The sequence below is a fragment of the Euphorbia lathyris genome, chromosome 8 (genome assembly GCF_963576675.1).
Source record: "Euphorbia lathyris chromosome 8, ddEupLath1.1, whole genome shotgun sequence".
In the NCBI taxonomy this organism is placed as follows: domain Eukaryota; kingdom Viridiplantae; phylum Streptophyta; class Magnoliopsida; order Malpighiales; family Euphorbiaceae; genus Euphorbia; species Euphorbia lathyris.
Window position 1 is genome coordinate 45,819,411 of NC_088917.1, and position 26,687 is coordinate 45,846,097.

Genomic DNA, 26,687 nt, shown 5'->3' on the forward strand with positions numbered 1-26,687 from the left:
CGAAGGAGAAGAAGGGATTTCTGGAGAAGATCAAGGAGAAGCTCCCTGGATACCATCCAAAAACAGAAGAACGGAGAAGGAGAAAGAGGAAGGATCTGAATAAAGCGTGTTCATGATTATGATACTTTAATTTTGGTTGTGTTATTTTTCCATTGCAGCTTTTTGATGTACCTAATATGCAAGTTTGGTTATCGTTTTCTTGATTGCATATTTTGTTTTGAACAAAAATATTAATGAATTAGTAATTAATTTCGTTTGTTTGTATTTTGGGGTTCAGATTCATTCTCTGATCTGGTGTGTGGCATTGTATTATGATGAATGATGATGATGAAGAAGATATCCAGTAAAGGTAAGCTTCACAGTGATTGTCGTAGATTTCGTTACTCTTGTTGGAATTAGGGAAAAAAAGCTAAACTTCCTATCTCATACTTTTTTATCGGAATTTGGAGATTTCGTTACTCTTACTGGATTTAGGGGAAAAAAATACTTCCCCTCTAGTGATAGTTGTAAATTTGAGATAAAGAGATAGATTGGGTTTGTGGAGCGAGGAAGAAGACGACAGTGAAGAAGAAGAAGAGGAGTATGAGGTGTCAATTTGGAATTGGAGGATTTTTTAAAATTTTAAAATAAGTATTTGAAATGACAAAATTACCCTTCAGACTTTTTGACTTTGACTGCCACCTCAGCATTTTTAACACCGTTAGATAAAAATGCCTATGTTTGCTAACGGATTGAAGTACATGGTACCATTTTGAAAACTTTTAAACCACATGGGTTACGATTGAAAATAGGTGTAACCACAAGGTTTATTTTTGTACTTTTCCCTTATATTTATCATGTTTTGCATGATATAAAATAAAGATTGAAATAGAGAAATTTTTACTTATATACATTTACTCGAGACGTTTTCTTTATAAAATCGTTTCGGGGATTTGTAAAAATATTCAAACTTTAAAAATTGCCCGTATAGAAATATTTATTATTTCTAACGATAATGATAACCTAAAAATAAACATATGTTAGTATGTTAAAAATTTGAAAATTTTAAACATATAAAATAGTTAAGTTAAAAACTTATGAAATTGTTATGTTAAAACTTTATTATAACGAAAATTTTACTTAATGAAAATTTATTTTTGTGCATAACTTAACATATAATGGAAAATTACATTTTACGTAAGTATAATATAAACATGCATTTGTACTTTAAATAAAAACATTCATTCGTACCCGAAAATAATAATGAATATGAAATATCTCCTCCCACACTTGAAGTGGACTATGTCCTCATAGGTGCAAAAATTTATAATTCACAAAATTGGATAGAGTATGAATTTAACCATATGAATTAAAATAGATAATATTGTACCAAACATATTCAACATAAAATTAAAATAATGTACCAAACATATTAAAATATTGTACGAAACATAATAAAAATAAACACGAAATAGGAAAATGAGTTTGAGAATGAAAAAGATAAAACCTATTCATGCGAAGGTGAACCTGGTGGAGATGGTGTAGTCACGACTCCTTAATGTCGGAAGAATGAAAATAACCGACATCGAGTGGACGTGTGCTCCCTCCTCAAACTATGGATGTTGGCATCCACCGCGGTAATCCTTGAACTATTGTCGGGAACAACTTCGTCTAAGCGCAAATTCATTTGACGGTTATTATCATTGACTTGATTCAAAACATGTTGCCAACCAACTTGCTCTTCAACATTAGCCCTTGGCTCCTCCTCTTCTTGGTCATGCTCTTGTGCTTGCCCGTCAACATTCTCCTCCTCTTCATTCTCTTCATCTTCATCATCACCCTCTTGTGTACCTAAACCATGGGGACTCGAAGCTCCACCACCCGAACTAGTAAATAGACTCCTAGTACGCTCTTCATATGATTTAAATGCGGGTGGTCCTAGTTTAAGCACTAAATTGGCCCTTTGAAGAACCGAAATGTCCAAGAGAGGCAATCCAAAATTATAAGTCAGGTTTTGAAAATCCGATAATTCACCCCGTGCTCCTAAAATAATTCCGGTAATTAAATTACCCATAGGAACTTGCCTATTACGGGAAACGGCAGCTCGGTGCAAATTATCAAAAATCATGCCGATACTATCAATCTTCAAATGCTTAAAAATACAATCTAGCACAAACAAATCACGACTTTGCACTTTTGACCCCTCAACTCTACCAAATAGTGAATAGGATAAATATTTGTGAAAATAAAAGACACAATTATCCTTAATCAATTTGCTCGAAGTGTTCTTCGGACAAAAAACATCTAAATCCGTCAAAAAGTTCCAAACCGTGTGTGTCCTAAAAATTTTCGGCTTGTGATAAAAATCTTGAGTAGAAAAACCAAACCATTCACTCATCTCCTCATACCCGACCTCAAATCGTACACCCTTATTTCTAAAAGAAATAATTCAATGCTTCTTATCATAATTTAATGTAACAAAAAACTCCACAATGTCCGACTTAACATGCGGAAAACGCATGCTAGCAAACTTCTTCCAACCAAGAACGTTTAAATATTCATCAATACGTTCGGAGAAGGAGAGAGCATTTACCGTATCGAAGTCTAAAAACTGCATGTCGGTGAACTCCATTTTGCTCCTGGAAAAATGTTGATAGCGACGTCCCTCCACATCCGTCTCAATGTCGAAAGTCGCTCCATATTGAACCCGTAAGCGATTGGCTTGTGTGGCTTTTGTTTTGTGTGCAACTCTCTTTTGTCTAGGATTTTTTTTGCTTGAATTTGGTTGGGAGAGTTTAGAGAGATGAAAGAAAATAAGAAAAATGGTTGTGTAAGGTTAGGGTTCTGTGTTGCAGAAGATGATGAATAGGGAAAGATTTATGGGGAAGATGAAAAATCTTTAGTTTTGGAAAGAGTAAAAGGTGTTGATTGGTGAAAGTAGGAGGTGATGTATATAGGTGTGATTGATGGATAATAAATAGGGAAGAAGAATAGGTGTTAATTTAGAGTTGGAATGGGAAAAGATACAATTTTAGGTTCAATGTCCGCATATAATCACGCGTGTCGCAATCGAGATTCCTAGAATCTCGGTCGCAACAAGAACTTTTCAGGGAGAATTATTCTTCCTAAAACACCTCCTTCGCTGTTTGTCCAGAGATTTTAAAAATCCCTACTGAGATTCTGGACCTGCAACCCTAAAATCTGATTTTTTCGACAATTTCAACTTGAAAAAATTCAATTCTTCTTATAATTATGTGTCATTAATGCTAATTTTAATTCCTGAAATGTTAAAAATAAAATTGAAACATTAAATTAAAGGTTAACCAAAAGGTTTTACCTTAATTAAAAATAAATAATAGTGAAGGAATTAAAACTTTATTAATTATAGAAACTTATATACATGAAGCACATAATCAAAACATCAAAACATTTATATACATTACACAAATACACTTAAAACAATCAAACATAAATTAAACTTAAACGTCATCCCGATGAATGGGAATTCGTCGTGCATTGGCCTGATTTATTTTGGCTTGAATAAAAACTTGTCTTTCTTATGGAGAAAGAAATCGTGGACCAAGACGAAATACACGTTTAACTAGCCCTTCATTTTCTAAAAACTCAAAGTCGAGAACGGGATATAATTCGTTCTCGTTCCAAGATACTGAAATCGTGCCATTGGCACCTAAAATTATTCCACAGATTATACTCCCATACCCAACCGTCTTGTTCTTCGAACGAGAGGCGACTATCAATCCCTCCATCAAAATCTTTGAGGAATTAACGGTATTGCCCTGAAATATGTCGCCTAACACATACAGATCGGTGTCACGTCCAACTAAACTGTGGCAGAGATTGAATCTCCAAAATCCTGTCAACATTCTCCATATATCTCGAGAAGTCATATCTCTTCCAGGATGGTACTAAGTTGTATCCAGTGGCGGGAATCCAAACCATTCATGCAATTTGGGATATCTGAATGTGTATTCTTTTCCCCCGTTTCGGAAACTGAGACGAACTCGCCATTTGTTGATGAAACGTACTGTTGAAAAGAACTCTACCACCCATTTACCAATTACTGGGAATCGTATGGACGAAAACTTGGTCCATCCTAAGTTTGTAATGTAGGGATTCATGTCATCGCCAATTCCAAGTTCATCGTTTAGGAACTCGTCCATATACACAAAACATGACGTAACGAAACTGTAGATATCGTCGTCCCTCATCTTCATTATAAATGGGGAATCATGCACCGTAACGTGTTGAGATATCAACACATTTGCTACGAGCAGACGTATTTTTCTTAATGTGTTTAGAAGAGGAAGTCATGTCTAAAGGAAATTTGGTGTCTGTAACTTAATAAATTGTAAAGTGAGAAGTTCAGATTTTCTGAAAGAGATGAATAGATAATGTAATTCTGAAAAAAAAATTAATTTATAGGTTACTAAAACCCAAAATTGTGTCTGTTAAAAATGAAAGGTGCCAAATTGGTACCTTTTGGGTAGAAAAATGATTGAAAAATTCGAAATAGAGCATATAAACTTAGGAAAGATAAGGAAATAAGGTTACAGCACAATTATTAGGCCGTGTCGCGATCGAGATTCTTGGAATCTCAGTCACGACACGCTTTGCACCTGAGCAAAGTCGCATGTTGAACCCCTTCCAATGTCGCGGTGGAGATTTTAAAATCTCTACGCGAGCAGAAACTTTTCCTAGGTTAACATGCTAAAAATCTCAGTTGAGATTTCAGAAATCCCTACAGAGATTTTGAATAAAAATTAATTAAGACTTAAAACACATTTATTTTCTGAAATGAAAATTGAAAACATGACTTTATTATTCTTTTCAATGATAAAATTTATTTTTTCTTAACTAAAAAAAAAAGTAAAATAAAATTAAAACTATGAACTAAAACTAAGAACGAAGAACTAAGTAAATTAAATTTCATAAAATGTATCCACAGATTCAATTGCTTGAATCGGAGCTCCATCCTAATAAATTTTACAACGATTACTATTAACCTTAAATCGTTCTCCTTTAGAATTCTCTAATTCCAAAGCTCCATACTCAAATGTTTTATGAACTAAATACGGTCCAGTCCATCTAGACTTAAGCTTACCTGGAAATAACTTCAATCGGGAATTAAAAAGTAAAATTTTATCCCCAGCATTAAAGTTTTTGACCTTAATTCTGGCATCGTGCCATTTTTTCACTTTTTCCTTGTATACCTTTGCATTTTCGTAAGATAAGTAGCGTAATTTATCCAACTCGTTTAAGTCAAACAAACGCTTTTTACCTGCGCTTTGCAAATTATAATTAAGGGTTTTGATTGCCCAATACGCCTTATGTTCTAACTCTACTGGTAAATGACAAGCTTTACCATAGACTAATCTATATGGTGTCATTCCTATATGTGTTTTGAATGCAGTACGGTATGCCCATAATGCATCGTTAAGTTTGTGTGACCAGTCTCTCCTAGAAGATGAAAATGTTTTCTCTCATATCCATTTGAGTTCTTTATTTGAAATTTCTGTATGACCATTCATTTGAGGATGGTATGACGTAGATACACGATGATGTACTCCGTATTTAGCGAATCAAAACTTCTATTTATGAAATGAGTACCTCCATCGCTTATCATTACTCTAGGGACTCCAAATCAATAAAATATTTCGTTTAAAAACTTAACAACTACCTTATAATCATTGGTCGGGGTTGCAATTGCTTCAACCCACTTTGAAACATAATCTACGGCCACTAAAATATAAGTTTTGCTAAAAGAAGGAGGAAAATGACCCATAAAATCGATTCCCCACACGTTGAAGATTTCAACTTCCAACATGTTCGTGAGAGGCATCTCATCTTTCTTTCCTAAATTCTCGGTTCTTTGACACTTATCACAACGAATAACAAATGAACGAACATCTTTAAACAGAGTAGGCCAAAAGAATCCACATTCTAATACCTTAGCAACTGTTTTGCTTACGCCGTTATGACCTCCATAAGAGCTTGCATGACATTCCAACATAATAGAATTATATTCAAACTCATTAACGCATCTCCTAAGCATTCTATCACCACATGTCTTGAACAAGAACGGATCTTCCCAAAAATATTTTTTAACTTCCGAAAAGAATATCTTCTTTTGCTGGGAATTTAATCCATCTGGAACAATATTAGCAGCAAGGTAATTAGCTATATCCCCATACCATGGTGCTACTACACTTTTTACTTACATGAGATATTCATTGGGGAAATCATCTCATATGCCTACGGTCTCACCAATTGGACCATTTTCATCTTCAAGTCTTGATCGATGATCGACGACAAGGTTTTCGACTCCCTTTTTATCTTTTATTTCAATGTCAAACTCTTGCAATAATAAAACCCATCTAATAAGACGTGGTTTTGCATCTTTCTTAGCAAACAAATACCTTAAAGATTCATGATCGGTGTAAATGATGACTTTAGACCCTAACAAGTACGATCTAAACTTATCATATGCAAAAACTACCGCTAGCATTTCTTTTTCGGTTGTTGTATAATTTAATTGTGCACCGGATAAAGTGTGACTTGCATAATATATGACATGAAGTTTCTTATCTTTCCTTTGACCTAGTACACATCCTACGGCTAAGCCACTTGCATCGCACATAATTTCGAAAGGTAAATCCCAATCGGGTTTAGCAATTATGGGTGCACTGACTAAAGCGGTTTTCAACGTACTAAAGGCTTGTAAACAATCCTCGTTAAAATCAAAAGTAGAATCTTTCATAAGCAAATTAGTAAGTGGTTTGTCAATTACGGAAAAGTTCTTTATAAACCTTCTGCAAAAACCTGCGTGTCCTAAAAATGATCTTACTCCCTTTACCGTGGTTGGTGGGGGTAAATTTTCTATTACAGAAGTTTTCGCTCTATCCACTTCTAATCCTTTTTCAGAAATTTTATGTCCTAAAACTATTCCTTCGTCTACCATGAAGTGACATTTTTTCCAATTAAGTACTAAGTTCGTTTCTTCACATCTAAATAATACTTTATCTAAGTTTTGTAAACATGCATCGAAAGAATCTCCATAAACGGAAAAATCATCCATGAATACTTCCATGCTTCAATTAAATCATTAAAAATTGCAGTCATACAATGTTGAAACGTTGCGGGTGCATTACATAGACCAAAAGACATTCTTCTATAAGCAAAAGTTCCATAGGGACATGTGAAGGTTGTTTTATCGTGGTCATCCGGGTAAATGTAAATTTGAAAGAATCCGGTATAACCATCTAGAAAATAACAAAATGCATGACTGGCTATCATTTCGATCATTTGATCGATGAAAGGAAGAGGAAAATGATCTTTCCTGGTTGCCTTGTATAGGTTCCTATAATCTATACAAACCCTCCAACCTGTGGGATGAAATTGACTTGGCAATTTGTCCAATTTATACTTCCAAATTATGGATACTAGATGAGTGGTTCTTAAATAATTGATCAAACTTATTTTCAATACGTTTAAAATTTTCATCATGATTGTTCATCTTACCACCAATAGCATCTATAAACTTATCAATTTTGGAAGAAAGTGTGCCAATAGAATCTCTTGATTGATTTTGATAATTATTAGTTCTTTCTTGATTGGCATTAGTATTATTATTCTATTTCCAATTAAAATTTGGATTATTTCTCCATCCAGGATTATAGGTATTCGAATACGGGTTATTAATGTGATTTTGTCCTTGGAAAAAATTTACATGTTCTACCTCATCCGCACCACTACAATCCATATGATCTTGGATGGGATTCCCATTAACATCACACGGTGTCATAAGCTTATAAATTTTATGCGAAAGTGCAGAAAATTATGCTTGTAACATCGCTATAGGGTCAAGATTAATTATACCTTTAATAGATGATGAAGTCGAGGACGATGGTTTTGGAGTAACCGGTGTCTGTGCACGTTCTGCAAGCCACATGCTACTGTTAATAGCCATTTCCTCTAAAAGTTCTTTTGCTTTGGTAGATGTCTTCTTCATAAATAGTCATCCCGACATAACATCTAGTGAACTCCTTGTGGTAAGATTTATACCATTATAAAAGGTTTGCATTCACATTTCATCGGGTAAATGATGGCGAGGGCATAAATGTTGAAGTTCTTTGAAGCGTTCCCATGCTTCATACAAGGTTTCATTTTCATGTTGTGTAAATGATGTAATCTCTTTAATGAATTTTGAGGGTTTGGCTAGGGGAAAATATTTGGATAAGAATGCTTGGGCTAATTGGTTCCAAGTTTGGATTGTTCCGGCCGACAAAGAATTCAACCAAACCTTAGCTCTGTCCTTCAATGTGAAAGGAAAAAGGCGAAGTTTGACTGCTTCGGCAGAAACGTCTGTAATTTTAAAGGTGTCACAAATCTCAAAAAAGTTAGTTAAATGGGCATTTGGATTTTCTTTAGGCAATCCATAAAAAAGTAACACTGTTTTGTAGCATATTCAGTAATGCTGGTTTAATCTCAAACTAATGTGCATTAATTTGGGCTCTAACTACACTAATGGTAACTCCGTTAACCCCTGGTGTAGCATAATATATAAGTCTAGGGCGTTCTCCCATTTCTACTGCTTGTGGTTCTTGATTTTGTGTTTCTGTATTCTTTTTCTTTTTATTCTTTTTATTTTTCTTTAGTGTCTTCTCAATTTCTGGATCAAATGATTCCGGTTAAATGTCCGAACTTCTAGTACTGCGCATGAACAGAAATTACCTTCAAAAAAATTGAAAAATAAAATTGTAAGTAAATATAATATATAATATAAATATAAGTATAAGTATCTATAAACCAAGATTCGGAATAAAAATACAAAAATAATTTTTTTTAAAATCAAATTGCCGTTCCCCGGCAACGGCGCCAAAAACTTGTTGAGCGATTTCCGGAAGTGCACAGTTTCGCTTGTAGTAATAAAAAGATATTGATCCCACAGGGAACGTTTTGATAAATAAAAATTATACTTCTAATTAAATTCGTTTTCTCGAGGTTAATAGAAAAATCGTTAAATGGTTAAAAGGTATGGATTCTGATGCTAATTTTGCCAATAGTTTAGATTACAACTTATAGAAATTATGTTTAGATTAAAGTTAATATCCAAGGCTTATTTATACTAAGCAAGAACACAACTTATAACTTTGATTTGTTTAGAAAGATGTAACAAAATATCAATTAATTCAATTTAATAGGCATTGAACTGTAATCAACCTTTCTTATTCGGCCTAAGACTAAAAAACTTAATCAAATTCGGAATCTAAACTGATAATTCGGTATTCCCGCAATGATCAAATATAAACCTGAATTTGCTTAAGTGTTCAAAAAGTTTTTATGGAAAATATTAGATTTGTTTATAAATGTTTTTTTATGAAAACACCAGTTAAATTACTTAAGAATATTACTTAGATCAAACTCAAAATAACAACAGTAAAGATGGAATTGTATTGAAAAGATATTTTATTAGTTTGAATTGAAACGTCACAAGTTAACAGAGAAGAAGAAGCTTGGATAGCATTTTAACTAATTGAGTTCTGGGTTGTCAATCCTTTCCTCAACTTCGTAGGTTCATCAGACCTTGGGGCACCTCCTACACTGGTTCCTCTCGCTGAATCCTCGAAATAACACCTATTCGGTCGCCACAAAGCATAAACTCGTCTTCGAACAAAACTCTAACGTAAACTATAAGATCTATATCTTGTATCTAACTATTTGTACAACTTGTATAACAAGTATGCTTCTAACAAAATTAAACTAAAATCTCTAACTCTTTGAATTCTGAAATGTCTCCTCTATTTATAATTGTTCAAGAGGTGTGTTGAAGGAACGTATCTGTTGGTGAAGAGTCGTCTCTATCCGGATGAAAGGATGCGTCATTTAAAAATTAAAACATGTAAAATGTGCCTTATCATCTTGCTGTTTCTGTAGAGATTATGAGAATCCTTGTCGCGACTTTAGAAGTAAGGAGGTGTGGAAGAATTTCGCGTTTCTGGTGCGCCAGAACGTGTGTCGCGATCGAGATTTCTAGTATCTCGACCGCGACAAAGACTTTGTATTGCTTCCTTAGTTTGATTACTGAATCTCTAGCGCGGCCTCTGAATCTCGTATGCGTCTTTCATTGAAAACTTGATTTCTTACTCGTTTTTGCTCCATTTTAACTCCTATTTGGATTTTTCCAAATAATTTAGCACCTTGCACAATAGTAACAAATACCAATGTAAAATTCTTCCAAAAGAATATAATTAACATATTTTTCACACGAAATTGACATAATTATGTATGTTATTTTAGGTATATTTTGGGCTTATCAAGCTCTTTCGAAATACATACCACCGATAGTACACGGGATATAGAAACTTCCCGGGTCCTTTAATTTGGGTGGTAATTTATTGAGTAGGATAGTCGAACATCCTTCCGTTAATTTCACTGTTTCATTATCCTTCAATTTTCTCTTTTTGGAAAGTATATCTTTTAAAAATTTAGCATACATGGGCATATTTTCCAAATCTTCCGCGAACATAATATTTATGTGCAATTTCTTGAAAATGTCGAGAAATTTGGAGAATTGCTTTTTTTGTTTCTCCTTGTTCAACCTTTGAGGAAATTGAATTTTTGTTTTGTAAGGTTGAACAAGTGAATCCGCAAAAAGCTTAGGAGGAGATGAATCTTGAGGTTGAGAAGTACTTACCTCATCCATGGTATCTTTTACCCGCTGCTCAGAGCTGACTGTAACTCTTTATTGTTTCTCAATGTGATGGCTTTCATATACTCCTTTGGGTTTGTTTCCGTGTTGCTTGGAAGAGATCCCATAAGATGTTCGGATAAGGCTTTTTCTAATTGGCTTATGTTCGTTTCAAGACCTTTTGTAAACGTCTCTTGATTTCTCTTCCACTCCTCCATACTTGTAAGACGAGATTCCATTTTTGCAAGAATTGTTACAATAGCCGAAGCTTCATCACCATTATTTCTCGTTTCATTAGGATTAAATCCGGGTGGTGGTATTTGCGGATTTTACACATTTTGATTATTAGTCCATGAGAAATTAGGGTGATTTCTCCATCCATTGTTATATGTGTTGGAATAAGGACTAGATTGATTAAAATTTCCCACAAAGTTTGCACTAGCGGTATCCCCAATGAATAGGTTTGCCGCTTGACAATCCTCACTCTTATGTCTATTTAAATTACATAAATCACACAAATTATTTTGGTTTAAATAGCCATTAATAGATCCATTTTTTATTTAACTCATCAATGCCGGATCTTGATGACGAATCAACCAAATATGTTCCCGCTATTGTTTCAAGATTTTTCTCCACTTGCCAATGAGAACACCTTTCCGCCAGTTCTTGGATTAAATCATAAGCCTCCATTTGGGTCTTCTTAAGGATGTTTCCTCCTCCGGCAGAATCAATTGTGGCACATTTAGCGGAAGATAAACCATTATAGAAAATACTAACCTGTTGCCATTTCTCAAATCCATGATATGGGCATTTCTTCAATAATCGGCGGAATCGCTCCCACGCATCATATAGATGGAGGGAAGTACTTAGCTAAGAATTTATTAACTAACTCATCCCATGTCCCGATGGATCCGGCCTCGAGAAAATACAACCAGTCAGCTGCATCGTCCCTTAAAGAAAAAGAAAACAATTTTAGTTTAATAACTTCTGGTGGTACTCCATTTTGCTTAAGCATAGAACAATGTTTAACAAATTTATTTAAATGGGAGTTTGGATCTTCTCTCGGATCTCCGCCAAATTGGCCGGAGTTTTGTATAAGTTGGATCATTTCCAGCTTGATCTCGAAGTTGTTTGCTCTAATGGCAGGTAGGGGTGCACATGGTCGGTTAACCAGTCCATTAACAAAAACCATTAACCAGTCCATTTAATTCGGTTAACCATATTTCGGTTAATATAAACTTCGGTCGGTTAACCTATATTTCGGTCGGTTAACCATTAGTGACTTTTCGTAGCAAATATCACTCTACATCTATAATTATTCACTTTAAGATAAATATATAATTATTTAAATATTAAATAAAAATATGTAACTTCAAATTTAATTAACAAAATTGTCAAAACAAATAAGTTTTAAGTTATTATGCTATTTTTAACTTAAAAATTAAATACAAATATGTATATTTATAGATTGATAATTAAATTTCTATATATATTTATACTAGTTTTATGCGTATTAATACATAATCGGTTTATTTTTCGGTTTCGGTTAACCATCGGTTTTTAAAATAAAAACCGTAAACTAGTCCATCGGTTACGGTTAACCTATTTTTCGGTTTGGTTTCGGTTTCGGAAATCGGTTTTTCGGTTTTCCGGTTAGTTTTGTGCAGCCCTAATGGCAGGTTCCACGATACTTGAATTCATGTCCAAACAGTTTGGAGTGAGTAGATCCATGATGGAACGTTCCTCTTGCGCCATGTTTTCTCGTTGATTAGCTAAGTTCCTGTGGAAAGTATGCTCAATTTCAGGATCGGGCAATAATAAAGGCCAACTTATACTTCTTGTGTTCATAAAAGAAAATAAACGTCTAAATTAATAGAAGTTTGACTAGATTAATATTATAATTCTACTATCCCCGGCAACGGCGCCAAAAACTTGATGCGTGTTTTACGTATACGTGCATGTGAAGGAAAGTGTACCTTAGTCGTGTATCAAGTAATAAAGTGAAAGTAGAGTATCGTTCCCACGAGGATGGTGATTATAAGTACTAATCTATTTGCTTACTATCTATTATTTAAACAATCAAAAGGTAGAGTTTGTTGGACAACCAAACTAAGACTTAAGCAAGAAATGAAATGAAAGTTATACAAATTTGGTGAGAGATTACTTATATTGAAAGAAACTAAGGCTTCTAGCTTCACTTAACCTCTTTGCTTGGTAATAACACTTAACCCCTTTTAAGTTGTTTTATCCTTTTTAAGATGATGATTTTTCTTATTAACTAATAGATTCTCGAGATTGGCCCTAAACTCTTGATTAATTACTTTCCATTGGTCTAGCTCAAGTAATTAATCTAGAGAAGCATTAAGTTTTATTAATCTAAACCTTTTTAACCTACTTTACCTTGGTCCGGCTAAAGTGATTACTTAAGATTCAAGAAAAACCGCTCGAGTAATTAGTTCTAAACTTTCAATTAACTACTTTCCTTTGGTCCGACTCAAGTAATTAATCCAAAGAAGCATTAAGTTTTCTTAGTTCCAAACATTCGATTTATTACTTTCCCTTGGTCCGGCTCAAGTAATAAATCTAAGATTTGTAATAAGATTCATGAAAAGCCTTGGAAAACCATTAAGCCACACTAAATGGTCATTAGGTCCAACTTATGAATTTCAATTAATCAATTTAATCACGGTCAATATAAACGATTAATTATATTCAAGTAGGAATTGGGCCCATGGTCTCTTAAAATGGGACTCTAGCAAGTATACTAGGTCTATTGTAGTTGGGCAAAACCAAGTGTCATTTCCACAGGGGTTGAGTTAAGGGGGTGTTTGGTTAGTCAAAATTAAAGGAGGGAATGAGAATGGAAATAGATGATTCCATTTCTTTGTGTTTGCTTTTGTAATTTTAATTGAGGAATGAGAATCATATTCCTCTTTTATTAGAATCCATGATTCCCACCTTCCCTCACCTCAATCAAATTTCATTCCCATTGATTTATTAATTTAATTAAAAAATTATTTCACTTTTAATTTTACATCCACGATTTTTTTAATAAAGTATATCCACCACGATTTATTTTCAATTATTAATAAACCATAGTTTTAATTTTTTTTAAGCAGATCAACCACTTCTTTGAGGAATACAACATCAATGCCATCTTATATTATTTTATATTTTATCTAATACATTGTTTATATTATAAACAATTATGATTGGATGTTTTTTTCTTTTGAAATTATTATTTACAGTAATAAAAGAAATTATCAATAAAAAACCATTAAATTTATTTTAATATATTAAATATTTTATACTAATGATTTAATATTTTTATATTTATTTTTTTGAACAAAAAAAATAATAAATGTATTCATTCCGATTCCGATCATTAAAGAATTAAACCAAACATAATAAATAAATAGTCATTCCGATTCTGATTCCGCCACATTCTGATTTCGATTCTGTTTCCGTTTCCGAAGTTTAAACCAAACGCCCCCTAAGATCATGAGTAGTTACCTTAATCACTAGATCAGCTAACGTTGATTGTGGTGTAGTGAACATGCAATAAAATAAGGAAACATGAATGAGTTAAGTTAAATATCAAAAGGGAAACAACTGCTGGTCTAGCGCTACGCCGAATAGAAATTGCTCATATAACTAATCCATTAACATAGGCATCTTTAAGGTTCTTGACTTGAGTCTCTCCTTCTAAGGTCATTAAGGTCAGGTGTCCCTTTTTCCATAGATTCTAAGAACAGTGCTTAACCAAGTGTCCTTGCGCTAACTTGTTCCAGCGTTAAGAACAAGGAGCATTCATAAAAGAAACCTCAACATATGGTTATATTCGTGTCTCTCCAAAACCATATGCATCAAATGGCTGTTTCTATGAATCAAGAGCAAGGTCATGTCATCCCTTTTCACTAGCATTTAGACTTGATCATTATCTAAAACATTCAATACACCATTTGATAGCCATTCACTGATAAAGATGCTTCATTAATATAAGAGAAATACTTACCATCGCCATTTATGGCTGGCTAGACCGGCAACAAGTAAACTACTCACTCATTTCCATGAGTGAACAGGATGTCCGTGCCCAAAATACTTCTAAAAACAGAAACTTGAAAATAAAGCTAAAGGAGTGGCTACTGGTAATAATATCTTCACCTACCACAAAGCAAACTATTTATAGGATGAAGTCTTTAACCCTAAATAGTAAGGGCAAAATAGTACTCCAAAAAACACAAAAAGAACATTACATCACAACCATCTATTTCATCTTGGTACATAAAAAGTTGTCTTCCACGTTTCATTCTCCCATTGGTCCATGCTTAACCCGCGTGTTTATCCGAAACGTGTCTGTCCGTCCCATTTCTGTTGCTGAATGTGTATTTTCACACTACTCTGCAGCTGTTCAAGAGGGATCCTTGTGAACTGTTATTTCTTACTGTTTCCTTCCATTCTTGATGGAAACTTTGGTCTCGGTAGCTCTTTTCCATGAATGATCTGCCTCACAATCTTCTCTATCTTGCTCGCATCAAATTACCCCCAACTTGAGCCTTTGCTTGTCCCCAAGCAACACAATGTACAAGGTGGTGAAAGCATAAATAGTGAAGAAAACAAATCCAGCTAATGCAGGCAATTTAAGATATTTGAGTCATGAAATAATCAACCAAACTAGGACAATTCAGATTGAACTAAATGATGAACTGATTCCTTTATTATATCATTATCATATTAAGCTGCATCTGATGACACATTAGCTTGCCGTGTTTCTCTCAATTTTATGGGTGTTTAAGTCACTCAATAGCAATGCATGCATTAGTGTAAGTTTTAACTTTGCAATTCGTTCCAAATAGGAGCTTACAGTTATTCAGCATAAGTAGAATCATTTCAAGAGTGTTTGGGTAAAGGTTAGATGGTTTAAGGGACAAAAATGTGAGGAAGTGATGGGTAGTTGTTCGTGTGGATTGCCAGCTAAGCTCTTTGTGCTTGTTCAAATTTTTGTTTAAATCTCTCCTAGGTCGGGGCACTTTATTACTTGTTTTTTTTATAAAGATGTGCCCTCCTAAGCATAAGTGTAACAAGCTTTTTGGTATTTAGTCTTGTTCCTTGGCTCTAAAATATTTGAACAACTACTTCACTGGTTGGGTGTTTTATGGGATGGTGAAAATGTGATGTTTGGGTAAGGGGGTCGGTGTTTAGGAACGATCAACTTTTTATGCCGAACAACTAGCGAACTCCACATTAGGGAAACCCTAGCAAAGTTTACCTACAGCTGAACATGCAAAGCCCACTCATAAAAGAAATAAATTTGCACATGTGCATGCATCTTTTTGGCTCAACTCTCGCAGGTTGTTCATAGCTATCATGCAATAAAGATTATAAACGAATAATTCATCATGAATCTAATCTTCCTAATCCTAGCAAATTTATTAAATCATAGTCAAAACAAGTAAACTGCTTGCAAAATAGCTAGAAGGGTTTCTCAAAAGCTCAAGAAATAAGATGGAGGATGCACACATGGTGTGTGGGGGTGATGTGCTTTGATTTTGGTGGAGTGAAGTTGTAAATTGCATAACAAGAGGAAAATAATTGTAGCAAGCATGGGGGGCAAGAAAGACTGAACAGTTGCAGAGATGCTAAAATGAGAATCCCCTACCCCCAACTTAAACAAAATATTATCCTTAATGACAAACAGTATGGGCAAGGAATTTAACATCTGCAAAAGCACATGCATCTAGCAACAAATAAACATAGGTACAAGCATGGAAGGAGAAGTGTAGTGAATCAAAACGCAGGAGATTGGGAGGACTGAGCATCCTCCCTACATCATCAACATCTTTCAAGGCCGCTAGTGAATTGACTTTAATCTTGACAGGATTTTTGTCCGGGCTTTGTTTGGAAGCATCAGAAATAGTCTGTTTGGTTCCAGCAGTGCTATTGCCCATTTCCAGCACAACTATTCTTGCCCTGAGGATCTTTATCTCCTGGTCACATGCTGCCAGCCAATGTTCCATCACCCTTAAATTGATCAGAATTGTTTGCATGCTCAAGCGAGCAGCCTGTTGGAAGAACCTCTCGTCACTGGCATCATGGTGTTAGTCTTTCACAAATGTTTTCAAGGGTGAGATATCAATAGGCTTGGCGAATCCCTCATTGCTCTTTCTCTTTTTCGAGCTCTCTAGCTGGTTGATGTCCTTCTGTTTTAGCGCGTTAGTGGTTTTCCATAAGTACCAGATTCCATCCACATCGCAGCATATCTCCGGGCGCTTCATGGTGTTTAGGCTGACTGGCTCCATGCTTGGTCCCTTCGTTAGTGTAGTAAATTTTGGGTCGAAGAATCCCACATTCTTCGCGATGGTGTTAATGTACGGGCCATAGAACAAACCAGCTACACTCTTCTTCTACTGGAGTGAGGAGATGTATTCTGCAAAAAAAGTAACCCACATTCATTGGTTTCTGGTTATACATATAGTAAAGAGCAAATAAATCAGCCGTTGGGACAGTGGCCTGGTGAACACGGTCGAACAGGGACCCAGCTAGAATGTGGTGCATGTATTTGAGTCCGTTGTTGTCTATCCCGGAGCCCTTTGAAGTGCTAGGGCTATAATCACTCTGCCCCGTGATGGTTTTCCAGAAAGCTATCACGTCAAAGTCTTCAGGGATCTCGCACATCGCCGATGCGTAAGGTTCATCTTCCAGCCTGTCTTGGTGAACTACTCCCAAAAGAATATTCATCGTGTTAATGGAGCAGTTGAGGTGATTTCCTCGGATCCGAAAATGGTAGCGCTTGTGATTCTCCTTCTCGGTGATCGATGGGTCTCGTTGGAACGCAGAGATGAATTCCAGGGTCAGTTCGCGGTAGGATTCATCATCGATTGAGAGAAAGGTTGTTAAGTTGGCACCATCAATGAAGGCTTTCACTTCCGTGGTCAAGCCGACAATCTCAAGGCTGTTCCAGCATATCTTCCGGGTTGTATGAAGATCAGTGCTCTAGAAGTTCTGAAAGTTCCGCTGCTCGGTTTCGTCTGAGAAGGTGAGTAGTTGACGGGATAAAGCACTAGAGCTTATGGTGCTTCCACTGCCATCAGGTTGTTTCTCCTTTTATTTGCCGGCAGTGGAGGAGCGAGTATTTTTGCGGGCCATTAGAGTGGAGATGGGAGTAGTGAGAGTAAGGGATGAGCAGTGTAAATGAGATGGGTTTTTCAAAATGGGGGGTTATAAAGATGGGGGGAAGCAAAATGTGTGTGGCGGTTCAATATTAGAACAACCAATCAGAAGTATAACTGCCTCCGGAATGACTTTATCCCCATTTCTTGTTTGGCAACATGCATAACCCCTTCCTCTTCGTACTTTGATTACGCTGCGTAATGATGGACAAGTCAGACTTGAATAACATGGCCAGTGGCAGTAATAAATGTTGCACACTGACTCATATCAGCGAACTGCTCCCAAGGCTGCTTTTTGAAACAACCATTCCACTTGCCATAGATGTCCTTGAGATAATGTTAAAATTTGAGACAATAATTAATGATAAACTACTAAAAGTGAAAATTAAAAAGGGCAAAGGATAGGGTGAACGTTAGGGTCGAGTGAATGTACACATGTGGGGTTGCATCCTAACCATGAATTTTAGTCAAGCTAGGGTAAATGTTAAAACTGTAAAATGTACCCTGGTTCGAAAAGTTCAATGGTATGAAAACACCCTAATGTGTAGAATATGTCAATGGAGAGGATGTGCAACCCATAGTCCTAATTATCATCTCCCTCCTTCAATGTCGTTATTATTATATATATATATATATAAATATATTTATTTATTTTTGTTTGTGTGTTTTCATTATAACACACGACTTAATTTGGTTGTTCAAGGTAATGGGTCACATCTGCTCCACCTTTTGGTTCATGAACCAAATAGGGTTTGAGACGTTGCCTATTAACCTTGAACACCATACCTGCACCACATTGAATTTCTATAGCACCATGAGGGTACACCTTGTGCACTGTGAATGGTCCGGACCATCGTGATCGAAGTTTCCTAGGGAACAGTTAAAGGAAAATAGGCAAACGTTTGGCAGCGGAAATATAATTTTTTTAACCTATTTCCTTTTCCCAAGATCCGTTAATCGTTATTTCATTCAAAGAAGGATAGAAGGAAATACCTTTTAGAAGAACTATCTACTGTTGCTAGCGAAGTGCCCTCAACTCTAGTTCCGAGTTCACGAGCACAAACCAAAAGACAAGATCAAACAAGTTAGAATCTCAACCGATGAATAGCAACCAAAATAGATTGCCTCTAATAAATCAACACAAGCTCAAGGATAAAGAGAAAGAGATGAAATTAATCGAATGGAAGCAAGCGGTGGAATTTCCGTCCTCTACGGTAGGGGTCGAAATTCTCTCTCTCCGGAATGGGAGTGGCTTGGTCGAATTTCCGTCCTCTAGATTGTGTCATCCGTCAATCCACCTTCTACCCTGTTAATTGTTCACTTTACTGTTTTTAATTCATTTAGTTAATTATTGAAAACCCAAACTATTATTCAACCCTCTAAATAATTAGATCAGCCTAAGTAGATTTACTAATTATAACAAATAGTCTTTGTGGTTCGATCTCGTGCTTAGCACATTACTACTTGTTGCGATAGGATACACTTATCCTATTAATTGCCATATATTTTGCGAGCATCAAGTTTTTGGCGCCATTGTTGGGGACTATTTTGATTATAATCTGTGTAAATTGAATAGGTTGAAATAATTATTTAGATTTCTATGTATTTTTCGTATTTTAATTTTTTCGTAATCATTTGATTCTGTTGCTTCTCCCGTCGTATTTCAGGATATAAAAGCTCCTGACACACAAAGGTCAAAAAAGGTGCAAAAATACACTTACTCGTCGAGCATGCTTTCCCTTGCTCGTCGAGCAGCATTCCTAGTTCGATGCCCGATATCCAAATGACAGCGTTGTCGAGACCCCCGGCCGAAATTAACATTTCTACTCGCCGAGCAACATCAGTTTAAAAGGCAGAATCGACATTTCAGCAGATTCAGTTCACCGAACCTTCAAGCTTCCAAACCTCCCAAAACCCTTCCCCTTCAAATTCCACCATAAAATTCGTCCCTTCCTGTTGTCTCCTGAATGGACTCTAGCAAGTGCACTAGATACAAGTAATAAAGTGATAAGTCAAGTATCGTATCCACAGGGATTGATGACCAAAGTTTATGAGAAATACTTTGTGAACAGGGTGCTCGTAGTGCGTGATTCTTTTATATTGACAGATGTTGGTAGTCGTGAAAACTGGAGATTAAACAGATTACTTTACGTGTTAAAAATGAATTGTTGAAGATGATAACAAGGTGAACAGGCTGTGCACAGCGGAACAGGTTGCTGTAAGCTCTATCCTAATGACTCATGAACAATCCAACTGAAGCCAAGGTTTCTGCTTTAACTCTCACTTAAGTCAACTCTCGTGTGTTCTTAAGATTCTAGACTTACTAAAACCAATAGCGTCCTAAAGTCTTGTTCTTTCTTGCATTAAGACTGAAGCAACATTTCAAAAGAGAAAACCCTTGATAAAACCACCTAACATTTCTGCTTCGGGGTTGGATGCTTGATAGAGAGTTTAGTGAAGATGAAAACAGTGTCCTATCATTCATCTAACACAAGCATACATGCATACGCAATCAAATATATAACCTCAACAAACACTTCATGCATAAACATCTTTCATTCATTACTAGGATAGAGAACTTACATTACCGGCCCCTACTGGCCGAGCCCATTCAAAAGGATTACTCACTCATACAGGAGAGTGAGCAATCAGAGAGTTCAAAGCTCTCAAACTCCATCTAAAAAGTCTATCTTGTTGTTTCTTCCAAAATCTGATACCTTTCCTTCCTTACTACCTCTATTTAAAGGAAAGGTCAGAGTCTAAAGGAAAACCGTACTAGAAAAGTATCCGCACAAAATATATTACAAAACAAAGTCAAAAGTTCAGAAATCTAAAATTGCTAAAAGTGGTTGAAGATCATTTTGACCCTTGGACACTCAAGGGTCGAACTTTCTTATCATCTTGTTACTTTCCGCCTGCACTTCTCCGCCTGTCTGCCAGCAGCTACTGTCATACCTGTCTCCCGTCTAGTCGCTGTCCATCATCAAAGGTTCCAGCGTTTAACCGCTGGATCAAAGAATGGCATAATCTCCTCTTGGTAGTGCGAACAGGCTGCTTCCAGTCTATTCGGCTAAATCTTTTCTTATCTGCATAAAAACACCTATAAGGCCTTCTTTCATGTAATAAAACACTACAAACACCCTTAATTCATTATAATTAACTCCTTTAAATGTAGTCAATTTCATGCCTAACAAACACCCCCAAATTGAATCTTTGCTTGTCCTCAAGTAAACAATAGATAGAAAGCAAGTTAATCTAAAGGACAAAGAGTTAGGAACGAAAGAATATGGAAACAGGAGTTGGAATTTTCTAGGGAACTGAGAAGGTGATAGTAATTGCTTTGTTCTCAGGAGATAATGACAGAATAAGTGCAAGTTGTGGTCTTTTGATGAAGTTAAACCAGTGCAGGATTGTGTACCTTTCTCTAGAAATTCCTTAAAGCTTAAAATTAGACCTCAAATTCCACAAAGAACAACCTGTTTGCCTATTTGCCTCACTGAGGAATGGAATTGTTCGCTCACTCTCGTATGGACTTTGTTTGCCATAGGGGAAAGAATGCAACTTCACTCCTCAGCTCAGCAAATACACCCTTAGGGTGTGAGTTTGCTTTTTGGTCCCATGTTAATGGATCAACAATTTTCCAAACATAGTCAAAAGGTCTTGAACATGGTTGTAATGTTAGGCTTAGGCTACGGTATGGGATTAAATGGCTTTTTAAGTGTCAGAATTCTGTCTTTATGCAGCAGTATTTAATTATACCCCATTCTCAGCATATGAGCACTTCTTGTTCTTAACTTAAACAATCTACGCAGCCTGTTGCTTAACATTGGCCAGACTATTCTTTTAAACACACAGACGTCAGTCCTCCAAACATTTTATTTCAGGCTCAAGATTAACAGACTTTATTTATTTTCCCATATTCCAGTGTCATACCTCAATTGTCAGCAATTTTTTTATTTACAAAACTCATATTTTTTTGTATTTTTCTCTTTGTTTCAAAGCATGAGACAGATCAAGGTATTATGGGATAATAGTGAAAGGAATGGGCTTCTTCGTGTAATGTGTATTTAGGAAAGAACAGGCTAAGGCTCAAGTTGGTTATCCTAATAATGTGAGTGCAATGCATGGGTAGGCTCTTTGTGTAGTAAATTCGGAACCTATGTGCCTTTTTCCTCCTTTGGTTGGCAAAAAGAATCTCCATGTCAACAGGGCATACCCAAGCAAATTCTCCCTAAAGATAGTAAGTGCTGGCCCACTCTTAAAAGGAAACAATGCATTTTCAAATGCATTTGCGGGCTCAAGTTCTCACTATTTTAGGGGGTTATGCATTAAGGCAAAAGGTTCCTATTGTGAAAAATGATTTAAAATTTCAAAATTTGTGGAACTTCATGACTCAGGACAACACGAATCAAACACTAATTTACCTTCATACAATCCACTCATAACCAGCACAGTCTGTTCAGTGATTACAATGAAGCAAAACAATCGAAACACAAGAATATGTACCAAGGATTTAACATAATGAAGAATATTTACTAAGGGCAATATGCATCAAACTCACAGGGGATTGCTTGTTATTCATAAAATTAACTTATTAACAACTTGTTCAGGCTTTTTATCATGTTCATGCATACAGATATTGTAATTTGTAATCCCCCCCCCCCCCACCCCCAAATTAGAATGAAACATTGTCCTCAATGTTGGTATGAAGGAAAGCAAACCATACACAACATCCGCATGATAAAGGATAGAGTGAGCAAGAACTTAAAAAGAAGGGTGATAGGCGTTACCAGATGCTTAGGACAGCGACATATTTGACGTAATCAGGCGGGAGGGGAAAGAGAGGAGTCAACCTCTCTATCTGCAGCAGCAGTAGCACCATCCCCTTTCGATGAGGCAGCGGCGTTGGCAGGTGTGTCAAGTTTAGTTCTTACCGGACTTTGGATCGAAAAACCAGAAGGGCTTTCCTTTCCATGCTCCTCAATACAAAGACTTTTCAACATGTCGATCTCTCCCTGCTGTGCAGCATACTTCTCCTCAAGAGCAAATATCATTTCTCTGTTGGCCTGGTTTTGAGCGAACAAGGCATGGAACTTAGTAAGAATGTCTTCGTTGGTGAGCTTGGCACACTTTTGGTAAAAACCCAAATCTTTGGCGTGCTCGATTTGTTCCGACCCAAAGGATACTGACACAGTGGGCTTATGCTTTCGCTTTCTACTTTCAACTCTTTTAGCTTCCACAAAATCTGGCATCCAGATCCATTTCCCGTTGACCATCCTTCCAAACAACATACTCTGAAGGCTCTTCAAGTCTATCTGGTCTGGGTGGTTAACCACCGTGAGCCGGTTCCGGCCCTCAGGTTTGAACACCCCAATGGCTTCCGCTATACGGGTTACAATACTTCCACAGCAAATTACCGACGAGTTCTTCTTTCCGAACGCACTAATATACTCCCCAAACCAGAACCCCAGGTTCATCCTTTTTCCGTGAACCATACTCCACAGAGCGGTGAGGTCGGCATGAGGGATGGTGGCCTGATTCTCATGAGCGAATATGGTGCCTGAGACCAGCTTGTGTAGATACCTGATAGCAAAATCCTCGATACCCGACGCCTTAGATGCACTTCCATCATAACTTGCCTGGCCCGAGATTGATTGCCAGAAAGTCGAAGGTTTGAACTCATCAGGGGTTTCCGTAAAAGCCCCTTTGTAACCTTCCGACTCCAAGTCGTCGTCATCCGCCGCATCTAGGAGATTGTTGAATGTGTTCAAGGATGGCCGTTGAGTGTGGGTCATGAGCCGGAAACTAAATTTCCCTTCCTCATCAGGGTCCGTGATTTCGGGATTATGTTTGAACGTTTCAACAAACTCCAAGGTGAGTTCTTTATAAGCTGGTTCTTTCATTTCGAAGAAACATCCGAAATGCCCCACCTCCATGAGTTTCCGCACTTTTTCATCAAGCTTGAGTATTTTCAATGTATCCCAACACACAGTTCGTATCAGCCCGAACTCGAGCTGAGCGAGATCATCATAATATTTTTGTGTGGCGGCGTCCTTGAACTGGGAGAGCTTCTTCACTAATTTTTCGTCGGGAACAAATGCAACTGTGCTCGTGCCCACCATTTTGCTCTTTCCCTTTTCTTTCTTTGTGCCCTCGATTTTAACTTGCTTGCCAGATGCTCGAGTTCTCATCCTGTGCTCAAGTCTAAATAGGGTTTCCCAACGATAAAGAGCACAGAGCATGTGGTGAACAGTGAAAAAGATATGTGAAAAAGAAAGTAAGTCGAACAAGGGGCCGTAATTTGATTGGTCTCCTTAAGTAGGGAGAGGAAATGAAACGGCCTATTGCCAACCCGTCCTTATGAGAGCGGTCCAATGGACGCCACCTGGACAAATGGTTGGCAAAAGGCGCGTACCTCCGAAGAGACCCCTGGGCGACGAACGGTCACTCTTCAAATTTTGAATTTACTACTCTCCTATCTGTTCGTTTTTATCGAGAAAAGGAGAGCATGTGGAATAGGTACCTAATGACAGATGATTAGATGTTTTATTTTTTCAGTCTTTTAGTTCGCCTCCCATTTTCCAAGGATAGCCCTTCCACGGAAAGGTAAATCAACTCCCTATTTGAACAAGTAAAAACGTAAAACTTGACCCTTGTGGAAAGGTGTAAGTTTTACATCTTTGCTTGCGCCAGAGATTCTCATTACGGACCATTGCACGACACAAAATTGATCTTAACTACCTTTAACATTATTTAACAAAATTGGAAATGTAAACTAATTTAAGTGCAATGTTACTTGTGCTACAATTGGTGTTTGTAGCGAACACCCTGTTTGTGCTTCTAATGGCGTGGGGGATCTTGGAAGTGAACTGTGTCGATCTTCCTTGTGTGATCGTTCTCTAGATAGGGTTTTAGTCTTTGCCCATTCACCTTAAAAGGTTCCTGACCCTCCTTGCCAATTTCAACTGCACCATGACCAAACACCTTGTGTACAAGATAAGGTCCCGTCCATCTTGATTTCAGCTTCCCAGGAAACAACCTGAGTCTCGAATTGTACAAGAGAACTCTTTGTCCTTCGTGAAACGTCTTCGTCTGGATTTTTCTATCGTGCCACATCTAGGTCTTGTCTTTGTAATTCACAGCATTTTCATACGAGAACAGCCTGAACTCTTCCATGTCACAGAGTTGAAGTCTTCGCTGGTCTCCCACAGCCCGTTGCTTAAAATTTAAGAAAGTTAATGCCCAAAAAGCCCTATGTTCCATTTCAACCGGCAAGTGACAAGACTTGCCGTATAATAATCTAAATGGAGACATTCCGATTGGCGTTTTGTAGGCCGTCTTATATGCCCAAAGAGCATCGTCAAGCTTGTTTGCCCAGTCTCTCCTAGAACTGCCAACAGTTTTTTCTAAAATTCTTTTGATTTCACGATTGGAAATCTCCACCTGTCCACTTGTTTGCGGATGGTAAGGTGTGGCAATTCTGTGAGAGACTCCAAGCTTGCCCATCAGCTTCTCAAATTTGGCATTGAAAAAGTGGGTTCCTTGATCACTAATGATCGCGCGTGGGACACCGAATCTGGCAAACAGCCTTTTCAGGAATTTTACAACCACACGAGCATCATTAGTGGGGCTAGCCATTGCTTCAACCCACTTGCTCACATAATCAACAGCTACTAAGATATATTTATGCTCAAAGGATGTAGGGAATGGTCCCATAAAATCTATGCCTCATATATCAAAAATTTCATAAACAACTATGTTATTGAGGGGCATGGCATTTCTAGCTGAGATATTGCCTGTTCGTTGGCACTCATTGCAAGTGCGAACGAACAGATTGGCATCTTTAAAAAGTGTTGGCCAGAAAAAAACCTGATTGAAGAACTTTGGCTGCAGTTCTGCTAGCGCTATGATGCCCTCCAGCTTCTCTGTCTTGACAATGGCATAGAACAGCCTGTCCCTCCTCTTGAGATATACATCTTCGAATAATTTGGTCGGCGCATAACCTGAAAAGATAGGGTTCTTCCCAAAAATAATATTGAATTTCAGCATAAAACTTCCTCCTTTGATTAGTGGACAGATTGTGAGGTTTAAGCGAACTGGCTAGATAATTAGCAATGTCGGCGAACCATGGCGCAGGCTGTACGGTGTATAGACGCTCGTTTGGAAAACTCTCCAAAATCTCTGGTTGTTCCTGGCTACTTTGTTGAGGAATTCTTGACAAATGGTCAGCTGCTACATTTTCCGTTCCCTTCTTATCCTTAATTTCGAGATCGATCTCTTGAGGTAAGAGTAACCATCGTATCAATCTTGGCTTTGCATCCTTCTTTGCGAAAGATAGCGTAATGCAGCATGGTCTGTGTGAACAATGACTTTTGATAGCACCAAGTAGGGGCGAAATTTGTCGAAAGCATACACAACTGCGAGGAGCTCCTTCTCGGTCGTGGTGTAATTCTTCTGGGTCTCGGTTAATGTTTTGCTTGCATAATAGATAGGTCGGAATTTCTTCTCAACCCTCTGCCCAAGAACAGCTCCCACACAAGTATCGCTTGCGTCACACATCATCTCAAAAGGCTGTTCCCAGTCGGGTCCTGCCAGTATGGGCGAGTTGATCATCTTGCCTTTCAATAGTTCGAAAGCTTTTAGACAGCTTGCATCAAAAGAAAATTCCGCATCCTTATAAAGTAATGCTGACAAGGGCTGTGCAATCTTTGAAAAATCTTTGATAAACCGGCAGTAAAACACTGCATGCCCCAGAAAACTTCTCACATCTTTTACATTGGTTGGAACAGCCAGCTTCTCTATCACTTCCACCTTAGCCTTGTCCACTTCCA

General features: G+C 37.0%; 1 non-coding gene across 1 annotated transcript; it reads left to right on the forward strand.

Moving 5' to 3' along the window:
- The first annotated feature begins 8,096 nt into the window (after positions 1–8,096).
- LOC136204913 (small nucleolar RNA R71) lies at positions 8,097–8,203 on the forward strand. The gene has a single exon (XR_010675725.1). It is a non-coding gene; the product is annotated as a small nucleolar RNA R71 (small nucleolar RNA).
- The last annotated feature ends 18,484 nt before the right edge of the window (positions 8,204–26,687 follow it).